General features: G+C 48.1%; 1 protein-coding gene across 1 annotated transcript in view; it reads right to left on the bottom strand.

The window, feature by feature from the left end:
• NRK (Nik related kinase) overlaps window positions 1-12,060 on the bottom strand; it is an 895,726-nt gene that overhangs the window by 106,287 nt on the left and 777,379 nt on the right. The gene's annotated exons all lie outside the window — the stretch shown is intronic.

Genomic DNA, 12,060 nt, shown 5'->3' with positions numbered 1-12,060 from the left:
AGCTCTTAAAGAAATACTGAAAGTCGCACAATTTACACAAATGCCCGAGGGGCACGAAAAACCATATACTCTAAAAGTGGAATGCGAAATACTAGCAGGTAAGTAACTAGTCTCAAAGGCTTTAGGATCGCTAGGACTGGACTACTGAACCTTCAGATTACGAGCAGGAGGCCTAGGGAGATCGGGTGCAGAGTGTGCACTCTCACGCGGGATGCGGGACAAAGTCTATGGATGCTAGATTTCGTAAAGTTAGTGTTATTGGACGAATCCGACTAGGTAGAGCTGAAACGAAAAAGGATCTGGACACTTGGATAGTTAAGCTATGCTGGAGCACCGAAATGCTCAGGTTACCTAGCACAGGGGCTGCGGCTGCATAGGGCTGAAAAGACGTCGGGAATCCTCGTTGCAGTCTATGGAGCCTGAAAGAAGAAGTTGCTGGCAGGCGACCAGTGATGAAGTTCGATGTGATCCAAGCCTGGATCGGTGAAGATGGATACCTGTAAGCAGAGGGGACCAAGTTCTGAATCACTAGCCAGTGATTAGATGGGCACCAGGATGGCACCGGACGAAGTCACCTCGACCAGGTGAGTGGGCGACGCTGGGCTCTGCAGTCTCTCGGACCAAGAGGCGTTGTCGGCGACCAGGATGGAGGTGCGAGCTGTCCCACAAAGGTATCTGCTGTCGACGTCGCTGGACCCAGGATTGGGGCAACAACTCTTGGCAAAAGTAAGCCCACGCGGTGGACTCAAAATGGCGTCTGGAGTGGACCAGGAGGGTCCGGGGTGCTCCTCTGTTGGAGGGGAGCAAGGGCCAGTCTGGAGCAACCAGACCAGCGTTGGAAGTGTCGTCGTTCGTCGTCAAGAGGGCTACAAGCCAGCAGGCAAGTAGCCGGACAATGCGGTGAGCAGCAAAGAGCAGAAGGGCCCCACGCAGATCTGGTGGATGCTGGGGGGCTGGACTTCGGTGCTGGAGCTGCTCAGGGTTAGGGCTTCTCGAACCCCAAAGCACTCACTCGAGGATCCCTCGGTGGTCGTGCTGGTTAAGTGTAGTGCAGTTCTGAAGATGGCCGGTCCCTCGAGGTCTCGTCACACCCACGAATCTCAGCTGGGCTGATGATGCAGGTAGAGGTCAGAGGTGCCAGGGAAGCCGGGTCTCGTCGTGCTGGTCGATCTGATTCCGGAAGAAGGACGTGCAGCAAACCGCAGGTTACTTAGTTGGTGCCCGCAGATGCAGGGTGACTACTCCTTAGTCACAAGGGAGAAATCTTAGGAAGAAGCCTTGAGTTCCTTTCGTAGAAAGTAGTTTCAGGATTCAAAGATGATCTAATTTGGAAAGGGGGCCCGCTTCTATCTTTATACTAAGGAAAGGGGCTGGCACGCGACTAGGTCCTGCCCATGGGTGGGACCAGGAAGGGGGGTGGTTACACCCCTCTCCCATGCCGGACTTTCCCCAGCTCAGGGGTTGGTGTGCCCCTGGAACTGGTTCTAGCCGGCCTATGCATAGTGAGCACCGGGTTGCCACTTGCAGTCACCTTCCTCTAAAGCCCTGCCTACCCAGGATACACAAAACCCTGTCTGGGATGGTGCTAGCACCGCCCCTGACAGGAAACCCTTTGTCCAAGCTCTCCTCGCTGGAAGAACTCCCAGCAGCAGGAGGTTAGACTTGTGTCTGTGGTGGCAGCATCCATTTTGTGATGCTGAGGCTCGAGTTAACTTTAACCGGGGTTCACAGTTACATACACGTCGTGTCCCTCTAGAAGGGTGGAATGCTAACCCCGTCGCCAGAATTGGCGAGGGGTTAGTATTCCAATTCGTATGACACCTTACTCGACATGTTTTGATAAAGCGATCCCAGAGTTGGCATATAACCGCGAGGATTATAATGCACTTAAGAGTATATGGTATGCGTTATCATGGAACAGCTATTAGGACTTGGTTCCGCAAGCTGCAAACGGGCTCAGCTCATGCCAGAGCACCATCTCACATGATTCCAAGCACTCTGCCTTCAGGATTGTTAAGGCCTGCCATAGGAGTGACTGATAGGAATACATGTGTCCATTTTAGGGTTAGATATAGGTATACTATATCTGCAGCAAAGGGTGATTACACCACTTTGCCCCAGCTGTTGTGCAGCCAGTTGTGTCAGATTTAGATGGCCAGCCAGGGGTGGCATCATACATGCTGCAGCCCCTGGTAGGCCCTGGGTACACCTATGCCCTGAGTTACAGAGTCTGATAAGGTGGCCCAGTACCAATTGGTAAATGCACCTAAGGTACATGGAATCAATTTTACAGAGAGAGCAGTAGGCCTGGGGCCCTGAATAGCAGGGTCCCAGGTCAACTAAGTCGGAAAACTAGCAAAACACCAGGCAAAAAGTTGGGGGCAACCATAGTCAGGTATCCACCCTCCTACATTTAAGTCCGTTGGTTCCCAGACATTTTAAAAGGATGTGATTTAAGGTCCTGCATCGTCAGTAAGAATGCCATTGACGAGAGACTTGTGATGCGAAGTGCTGCAATAAAGAAGTCCAGTGGCGTTGTCAAGGAGGGCATCAACGAGGGGCTTGCGTGGTAAGGCCTGTGTCAAGGATGCGTCATGCAGTGAGAATTCTGAGGAGGCTGTGAGTTAAGATGCGAAGGCCTGCCGTGAGGATGCGTCACGCAGCAGTGGTTCTGTGGAGACTGCGGGCTGCGTGCATTGGGGCTACGTAACACCGTGGCAGGTTCCAAAGCATAGCAGCTAGGAGATGCATCATAATGCTTCAATTCTACCCACAGGACCAGCGCTTGGCTGGCAGAGCATCTTCAGGTCCACTTTCAAGGGTCCTAGATTGAGGTTGCACCACTTGGGGAACAAGACTCACAGCTGACTGAACTGAGTCCAGGTGCTGGGTTCAAGATGGGTAGAGCCTGTTCTTTCCCTGATGCTTTGATCAGGTGGCCAGGCAACCGGCCCTTGGAGTCACTCTAGTGGTCTTGGTATCATGATACAGATTCAGTCCTTAACTCAGGCAGCAAGGCAGCAGGGAAAAAGAGTAGCAGTCCTTCTGGCAGAGCAGCACAGCAGTCTATCAGAGACTTCCACAGGTCCAGAGGTGTACTGAAAAGTTGGGTCTGGGGGTCGAACATGTATACCTGAAGCCCACTTTGTAGCAGGAGAAGGATCTGAAGGTTTCCACCCCAATAGGTGTTTGGAGTTTCCTGACTCCCTGTCCTGGCCCTAGATTGGCTGGGGTCACAAGAGACTAGTATCAAGCCCTTTCTAAGTGTGCCCAGGCAGAGCCTTTGTGATGTGCAAGTGTTGTAAGTGACAAGTCCTCCTTCTCATCACGTTAGAGATGGCCCATCCTGCCAACACCTACGGCCTTCTATACTGTCTGGGAGCAATACACAAAGATCACCTGCCAGGTACACCTAGTCATGTGACCCCGAGTTAGACCTGGCAGCCGTGCGGTGGTCTTCCCCACAACTTTGTGCCTTCCTTCTCCACTTTTTATGTCCTGTTTTTTGCTGGCCTTGGGACTTTGAGCACTTTATCAGTGCTATCCAGCGCTAAAGTGCAAGCACTCTCTCCCTAAAACATGGTAACATTGGTTCATCCCCAACTGGCATATTTAATTTACTTCTAAGTTCCTGGTAAAGTGCACTACATATGCCAAGGGCCTGAAATTAAATGCTACTATGGGGCCTGCAACACTTATTGTGACACCCACTTAAATAGCCATGTAACTATGGCTCATGCCTAAAATGGCAAAGCCTGTGTGTTCAGTCTACACTGCTATTTCGGCATGGCAAGATAAACTGTTCCCAGGGCCCAAACGTTCCCTTTTGATTCACCAATGTCACCCCTAAATTAGGCTCTAGTCATCCCATGGGCAGGGTGCAGTGTATTTAAAAAAATAGGACATGTACTTTTAGGTTTTACATGTCCTGGTAGGGAAGCACTCTCAAATTCAATGTTCACTACTGCAAGGCTTATATCTCCCATTGGATAATATTTGGATTAACTTATTACATGTTATAAGTGTAATTCCCAAATGGGAAAAGGTAAACCCTTCAAGTCTGGTGTCTCTTAAATCACAATTTTAAATTCAACCTTATTTTGCCTGCAGCCTGTCTCTGATCACGTCTGGGGTGAGTGATACTTGGGCTTTGTGTATTCCCCCTAGACAGCCAAACACAATGGGAGGTTAGGTGTGACTCGATGGGCCATCCTGGCAGGAAGGGAGGGAGGAGATGGCCTTACTTAGACCTGAATAGGCTGTGTCCTGTCCCCACACAACTTCCTGTAGCAAGTCTGGAGCCAGGGCACAAATGCAGGACCCCTGTAAACTTCAAATGCATGCCTTTGAAGTCTCCCCATTTCAAATGCACAACTGGGTATAAGTAGTTGACCTCAGACACCACCACTGCAGTACACTTCTGACCCTGGAAGGTGGACTGCTGTGCTGCTGAAAGGAATGCCACTTTGCTGGACTTCTGTTTTGCTGAACTTGTGCCTTGCTATGCTGACCTGCTGCCTTCTGCCCTCAGCCTGGATGAGGGGACTGGGCCTGCATCACATAAACCCAAAGGGACTCCAAGATCTAGCTGGCTAGCCTCCTGATCTGAAGTTTCAGGAACATAAAAGACTTCCAACCAACCTGCCTCTGCGCCATCTGTGAGTTCTCCCTGCCAAGTGCTTCCACCCCAGTCCTGGACCCTTGGAAGTGGGCCTAAGGTGCTGCTTCAATGGTACCAACACATCCCCCTTGAGCAATGCTTCCCCGAGCAGAACCACTGCATCTCCTCAGCTGAATGGTGCATCGCCACTTTTGCGTGGATTGGACCCATCATAAAAGACTTGCATTGTCGCAGCCTCCTACATTTTGGAACCAACACATTGCCTTGGCTGCCTGACACATCTTTAACGCAGATCAATGCAAGTGGGCCACAACCTGGATTAAGGTACTTTTGTTCAGTGGGCCTAACTGGGTCCCTATTGCCAGCCTGTACTCATTAGCAGTCGACCTGAAATTTTTACTTTGTCCTGGACCGGTGCAACCAGATATCCCAAATAGCGCTTTTTGCTTCTTGTCGCTATTTTATCTAAAAACTTTGAAATTCAATATCTCAAGTTCTACTTTTTTGTTGCTTTGGTATTGTTTTATGTATTAAATTAAGCTACTTTGTTCTAACCTGATGCAGAATCTTTTTGTGTGGTGTTTTCACTGTTTATAGTGTTGCACAAATTATTTAAACATTGCCTCTAAGTTAAGTTTGACTGTATTGTGTCAAGCTACAAGAGAGTGAGCACAGGCTAATTTTGGGTTTGCCTGCTTATTACCGTGAAAAGGATTGGGCTTGCTGCTAGATTAGGGATCATAACCCTGTCAACCTACAACACAATTTCTAACACCCAGGATGCAGGCAGCAGACCCTCATGGTTGAGACATAAAAATGCTAACTTTCTGAAAATGATGATAAAAGGAAGAACCCTCCTATAAAATAAATTGTTCCAAAGTTGCAAAGGCGTTGTAATTACTCTGAGCCTACTCTTTCTCAACACATTTGATATTTTTCAGAAAATTATTCAAGGTCATCACACACCTGTACATAAACCTAAAAGTGTACTAAAATATGTATTTTTAGGCAAAACAAAATTGGCACCATAGAGACACAAACGTTATACACAATTAAAAGATATTATTTTAGACAAATGGCACATGCACAAAGGACTTTTTTGGTCACATAATGATTATAGGGCATTCAGATTAATGTTAAAAACCGTGAAGCAAATATTTAACATCCAAACACAAAACTCACATTTGCATTATAAACATATCTATACAACAAAAGTACGTGCCCAACAGAAATTTTTACCAACAGAGGAGACACAAAATTGTCCTCCTTGTGTTTGTCGCAAATACAGCAAATGACCCTATGTGGTTTGGGCACAGTGTTCCACCCTTGGATGTTGCTTTGAAAGGCTTCAATTATCATGATTCATGTCTCTGGCATTTATTGGTCTTTTTATGGGTGTTTCGACCTTCTGTGGGCCTAGCAATTAAATATGAAGGTCTTCATCAGGGCTTTTGTGGTTTCATGGCGGACACTACGTGTAAGACAAAAATAAAAACTATATGTCACTTGTCTGAGGTGGAACCTCTACTTCTTTTTAAAAAACATTCAATATAGTATGGAAGGAAAATACCCATATTGATAACATACCAGTCTTGATGTGGCGGCATGGGGTAATCGTTTGGTGATAGCAGCCTGGTTTCTGTAACCAAATAGGTTAAGGGTCAACCTACAGTAATAATCTGGGATGAGCTCAAACACGGTTTGTAAGGCAGACATCATGATATAGTCTCCTTTTTATGTGGGCTTATACCTGTAGTCTTTGTGTGCTGGGTAGGTGTCACCACCGCTTTAAAGTTGCTGTACAGAAATGGACCCTGATAGCTGTGTGGAAATTGTTGTACTTTTAGCGTTATTAAGATTGTGTAGGTGGCGCTGGCTCAAACCCTTTCCTTATTTGAAGCAATCTTTTAAAAAATATATATATTTTGATAATAAGCAAGGCTTAAGTTCGGCCTCTCTGCAGCAAGCAGAAATGGCCATAACACTCCTAGGTTCATGTACAGGTGTGAGATGACCTTGAAAATACGAAATGTGTTGTTTTTAAAGAGTAAGCTCGGAGTAATTAGGCAGCCTCTGCAACTTTTGAACAATTTATGGTATAGTGGGTTTTACTTTGCATTGCTAGTTTTGTATGGATGCCTCCCCCTATGCCCGTAACAAGATCACCACTTGTTGTGTTATATAAACTTTCTAAAAGTGGCATTTTCAAAATTGTGACTCAAAATCCGCCTTTGCCATTAAAGAGAGCTCTAAATTAAATTTCTTTAGAAGCCAAAATCGATGTTCCTATCTGCTCCCAATTGAAAGGTATTACTTACTAAATGTAATAAGTTAACCCAATGCTATCTAATAGGAGAGGTAGGCCTTGCAGTAGTGAAAAAAGAATTTAAGAGGTTTCAAGTACCAGGGCATGTAAAAGTTTAAAGTGCATGTTTAACTTTTTAAATACACCAAACCCTGCCCATTGGGCTGTTAAGGGTCTAGGTATTAAAAAGGAAGGTTTAAGCCTGACAAAGGGCCTAATAATGATGGCGGTTGGACGAGCGCCATAGATGCGGGATAGATACCGACTAACATGTAGTCGGAGGTTCCACCCACTAAATTATGATGCGAGCGCAGTGTAGGTGGTCGGAAACATCCCCTTTTCCATTGAAGCCTGTGCTGCAGCACAGAAAATGGCTGCAAGACAAGCCACAGAGTCAAAGGGGATGTTTTGAAACATCCATGCCCCACATGGGGATGGATGTTTGGGGGGGTATCACAGGTGCCCACCAGGCCCAATAGCAGAGACCCACGAGGGATGGGAGCCCTGCTAGGGTCCCCCAAAGTCCCTTTCTGACAGCCTTTCCATGGCAGTCAGATCGCCATGGAAAGACTGTTGGAAAGGGACATTATAATCCCTACGGTGGTGCATGAGCAGGCACAGCCCCCATTGTAGGGAATACAATCCGACTGATGGCCCTAGGGGTTCCTTGAGCCTGTCAGATGCTTTGTTCAGTCCCTCCGACTGCAGCGGTTGGACTGACGACATCCTAATGCGGCGGTTGGACCTCTATGCTGGATGTCAGTCAGACCGGCATCCTAATGAGGCCCAAAAGGTTTTTTTTGCCTGGTCGGAGTAGCAGTTTTAAACTCGATACATAGTGTGCACTGCCAGGCCTGAGTCATGTTCAAAAGACTACTTAAGTGGGTAGCACAATCAGTGCTGTAGGCCCACTAGTAGTATTTAATGTACAAGCCCTGGGTACATGTAGTACCATTTTACCAAGGACTTATAAACAAAGTAAATGTGCCAACTGGGTGTAAGCCAATTTTACTAATTTTAAGAGAAGAAAACACAAGCACTTTGGCACTGGTTAGCAATGGTAAAGTGCACAGAATCCTAAAGGCAGCAAAAATATTGTCAGCAAAAACAGGAGTAAGGAAGGCAAAATGTTGGGGGAAATTTACTCTAAGGAGGCCAGGTCCAATATGTGTCTCTTCCCAGCTGAAAGCAGAGAGAACTACCCACCCTTACGGGAGTTCTCATTGCTCAGGCATAAGAACCAGGAGAGACCATAAGCATTGGAGCTATCAGCCCCAGGGAGATGCTCTACCGTAAAGTCCATTCCCTGTAGGGAGATCGACCACCTCGCATGAGCCATCTCAGGAGTTTGTGGTTTGTCTGAACCTGGACATGAGTCCCAGACAGGTATAGTTTCTGCTCAAGTTCTTCAGTGCCTAGACCTCTGCAAAGCGTTCCTCTATACCGAACTCCATCTCTGTCCGCTGGGCAGTGACCTCCTGCTGATGAAGAATACTGGTTAATCTAGGCCCTCTTCATTTAGCTGTGAGAGCACAGCCCCCACGCTATGCTCGGAGGCATTTTGTCTTAAAGATGAACTCTTGGGAGAATTTAGGGAACTTGTGCCATGCATATGGCCTTCTTCAGGGTGTCAAAATCAGTCTAGCATGCTTCCGTTCAGATCACCTGTCTGGACTGCTTCTTCAAAGTCAGCTCTGTCAAACGAGCACCAATGGTGCACTTACAGGCCTTAATAGTCAGGCCTACTCTCTGCAGGGTCTATAGCAACTAGTTGTTGATTAGATAGGCTGTAAAGAAGTTCCCCAACCCAGCCAGGACTTGGTTGACCAACCTTTGGAAAGTGGCAGGGGTGTTCTTCAGCTCAAAGGCATCACCCAAAACTAGAAGTGGCCTCCTGGGTTAGAGAAAGCAGACCTCTCTTTGGCTCCCTCAATGAAGGAAATCTGCCAGTACATAGATGTTAGATGAAGCGTGCTGAGGAACTTGGTAGCCCTTAACTGATAATGAGCTAATCAGCTCTGGAATGGGGTGAGCATCATTCTCAATGACTGCTTTGACCCCCTGGTAATGTTAATCCATGCAGTACCATATTTTAGGGGTGGTACTAGGAGGGGCAGCCTTGAGAACCAGCACAACTGGGCTCGACCAAGTGCTGCATGAAGGCTCAATCACCTCTAGCTCCAGGACTTTAGAGACTTCATCTTTTATGCAGGCTCTCACCTTGTCAAATAGCCTGCAGATTTTACAAGCATACTGTCCTCAGTGTCAATATCATGGTACACCATGAAGTGAGCCCTGGGTTAAGGGAGAAGAGGGAAGCGAACTGCCCCAATACTTGTCGACAGCCCCTCTGTTGTTCTAGGGTCCGGGTTGCAGAAAGGTAGACACTCTCCACTGACCCATCCCGCTCCTTGGAAGAAAGGAGGTTGAGGAGAGGTTCACTCTCCTCCGCTCCATCATCTATGGCCAGGAACATGGTAACCTTGGAAGACTTGAAGCAAGGTTTAAGGTGATTGACATGCAGAACCTGTAACGACATCCTGGGGCTGTTGAGGTCCACCAGGGAGACATCACCCTTGCACTCCTTCACCCCACAGAGCTCAGACCATGGGGCCTTGGGCTCTGCAAGCTCCTTCACCCACACTTTTTGGCCAGGCTGGAACTTGACCAGAGTCGCCTTCATAACCTTCTGGCTAGCTTCCAGATTCTCCTTTGCCTTCTTCCAAGAGCACTTCATCTGGGTGCAGTGGGCCAGCATGTACCTGGCCACATCCTGAGGGGCTTTCATGGGAGTTGCTCCCAACCCTCATTCACCAATCTGAGAGGGCCTTTGACAGGGTTCCATTACAGTAGGTCAAAGGGGTTATATCTGACCCTCTTTTGCGCTACCTCCCGTAATACAAACAACAGGCATTGGTAGAGGACATCCCACTTCCCCTTCAAGGGCTCTGACAGGCCCAGGATCAGTCCTTTAAGTGGTCTTGTTGAGCCTCTCAACAAGCCCATTGCGTTGGGAATGATGGAGTGTTGAGAACTTGTTAGTTAATTGGCATTTGTCCCACATGGACTTCATGTATGCTGACATGAAGTTGGTACCATGGTCAGATACAACCTCTTTGGAAAATCCCACAAGGGTAAAGATCCTCATCAGTGCCCTGGCCACCATAGGTGCAGGCACTGTCCTCAGATATAAAGCCTCCGAATCTGGGTAGCATGCCCACCAAGATCAGGATGAATCTGTTGCCCATTGCTGTCTTGGTGTCAAGAGGCCCAACAATGTTGATGCCCACCCTTTCAAAGGAGGCACCAACGACTCGAAGGGGAACCAGAGGAACCATCTGCTTCCCTCCTGATTTTACACTGGCCTAGAAGGTGGAACATAACTATCACAATGCAACTCAGGCCATCTTCATACCTAGCTAATAAAAGTGGGTGACAAGCCTACCAAAGGTCTTGTCTTGTCCCAGATCACCTCCTGGGGGAACATCATGAGCCAGTTCCAGTAGGGAGGACATGTAGCACTGGGGAACTCGAACATAAGGGTTGCACCAGGCTTAAAAACCTAATGTTCACTGAGACTATTTTCCCAGTAAATCAGATGATCACCTGAGCTGTCACCAGATTCTGCCTGCTGTGGTATATCCTCCAGAGTAGGACACTCCTTGTGCGCTCTGCAGACCTCCTCCCTGGTGTGTCCTCCTTCCTTCTTCCCCTTGGTTAGCTCAGATAGGTTTCCCATGGTGGCAAAGTCCTCCCCTGTAGGTTCCTGAGTTTTGCCTCCTCCCAGACTGTGGGAGATTCAGAAGCGAGTTTCCCATGCCCTTTCCCCTTCTTCTTTTTTGGCAGGCACTTGGACCATTTTTCCAGGCTCCAAGTCCTCTTGACTACCCTCCCATACAGCCATGGGCTGTGTGGTAAGGCACACTCACTCAGGCAATCCCAAAATCCTCAGGTTGGACGTAAGCTCCACCTCTTCCAGATGGTATGCTCCTGGTCCTTTTTTGAGCAGACAATCCACAGGCCTGGATGGACTCACAGCTACCCTCGAGGAACCTCAGCCCCACCCCCTCACTCAAAGGGAACAAGATCCAGTGGCTAGTGACTCTCATGGTTGTCCTCTGCTGCAACCTGGTGGACTACATTACGGAATACCTGCTCTAAAGACACCCAACAACACGTTGATGGTTGTCATAAGACCCTCCATGCATTGCCGACTAATGGTGACCCGCTGTCAGCCTTTCTTGTTATTGCTAGGCATATGGGCTTTTGGCACCATCTCTCAGTTACCCAGGGAACTAGGATAACCGCTGCACTACCCCCATACTAACATGCAATCTCCTCCCCAAGCGCTACCCTAGTCAGCCCCGGTGTGGGGCTGTGCCCGCTTGGGAAACTTGGCATCACTCTTGAAATGCCTAATGTGATGGCATGAAAAGAATTTATGGGTGAACTTCCCTGAGGACTTATGGTCAGAGAACCCATTCAGAGACCAAGTTAGGCACGCTAAACAAAGTATCTTAATTCAAGGTTGTCGAGCATTGCAAGATCCTGTGTTGAGGATGCATTGCACATCGTTGTTGAAGATGCCTTCAATGAGGGGCTTGTGATGCGAAGTCTTGAGTCGAGGATGCATCACACCGAAGCTGTTCCAAGCAAGCTGGGTTCTGTGATGCGAAGTCCTACGTTGTTGTCGAGTTTGCTGTCGACGAGGTGCTTGAGTTGCGAGGTCCTGTGTCAGGGTTACATCACGCTCTGAAGCGGTTGCTAGGAGATCACCTTCAGGCCCCTTCCAAGGGTCCAGGACTGGAGTGGCACCACTTTGGGGTCAAGAGTCAGAGCATACTGAGTACTGGAACTGAGTTCAAAGTGGTTGGAGCCTTTTCTGTCCCCCAGGATCTGATCAGGAGTCCAGCCAACTAACCCTTAGAGTCACTCTGGTGGTCCTGAGTTCAAGAGGCAGGTGCAATCCCTTTCACTCAGGCAACAGGGCAACAGAGTGACAGGTTCAGAGATGTATTGAAGAGTTGGGTGCACTTGTCTAATATTTATACGTGTAGGCCCCTTTCAAGTAAGATAAGGTTCTGAAGGTTTACACCCACATAGGTGCATGGAATTTCCTGCCTTCCTGCCCTGG

This window comes from Lissotriton vulgaris, chromosome 4_1, assembly GCF_964263255.1.
Source record: "Lissotriton vulgaris chromosome 4_1, aLisVul1.2, whole genome shotgun sequence".
Taxonomy (NCBI): domain Eukaryota; kingdom Metazoa; phylum Chordata; class Amphibia; order Caudata; family Salamandridae; genus Lissotriton; species Lissotriton vulgaris.
Note: the sequence above shows the minus strand (reverse complement) of the source record. Positions and strands in the feature narration are given on the sequence as shown.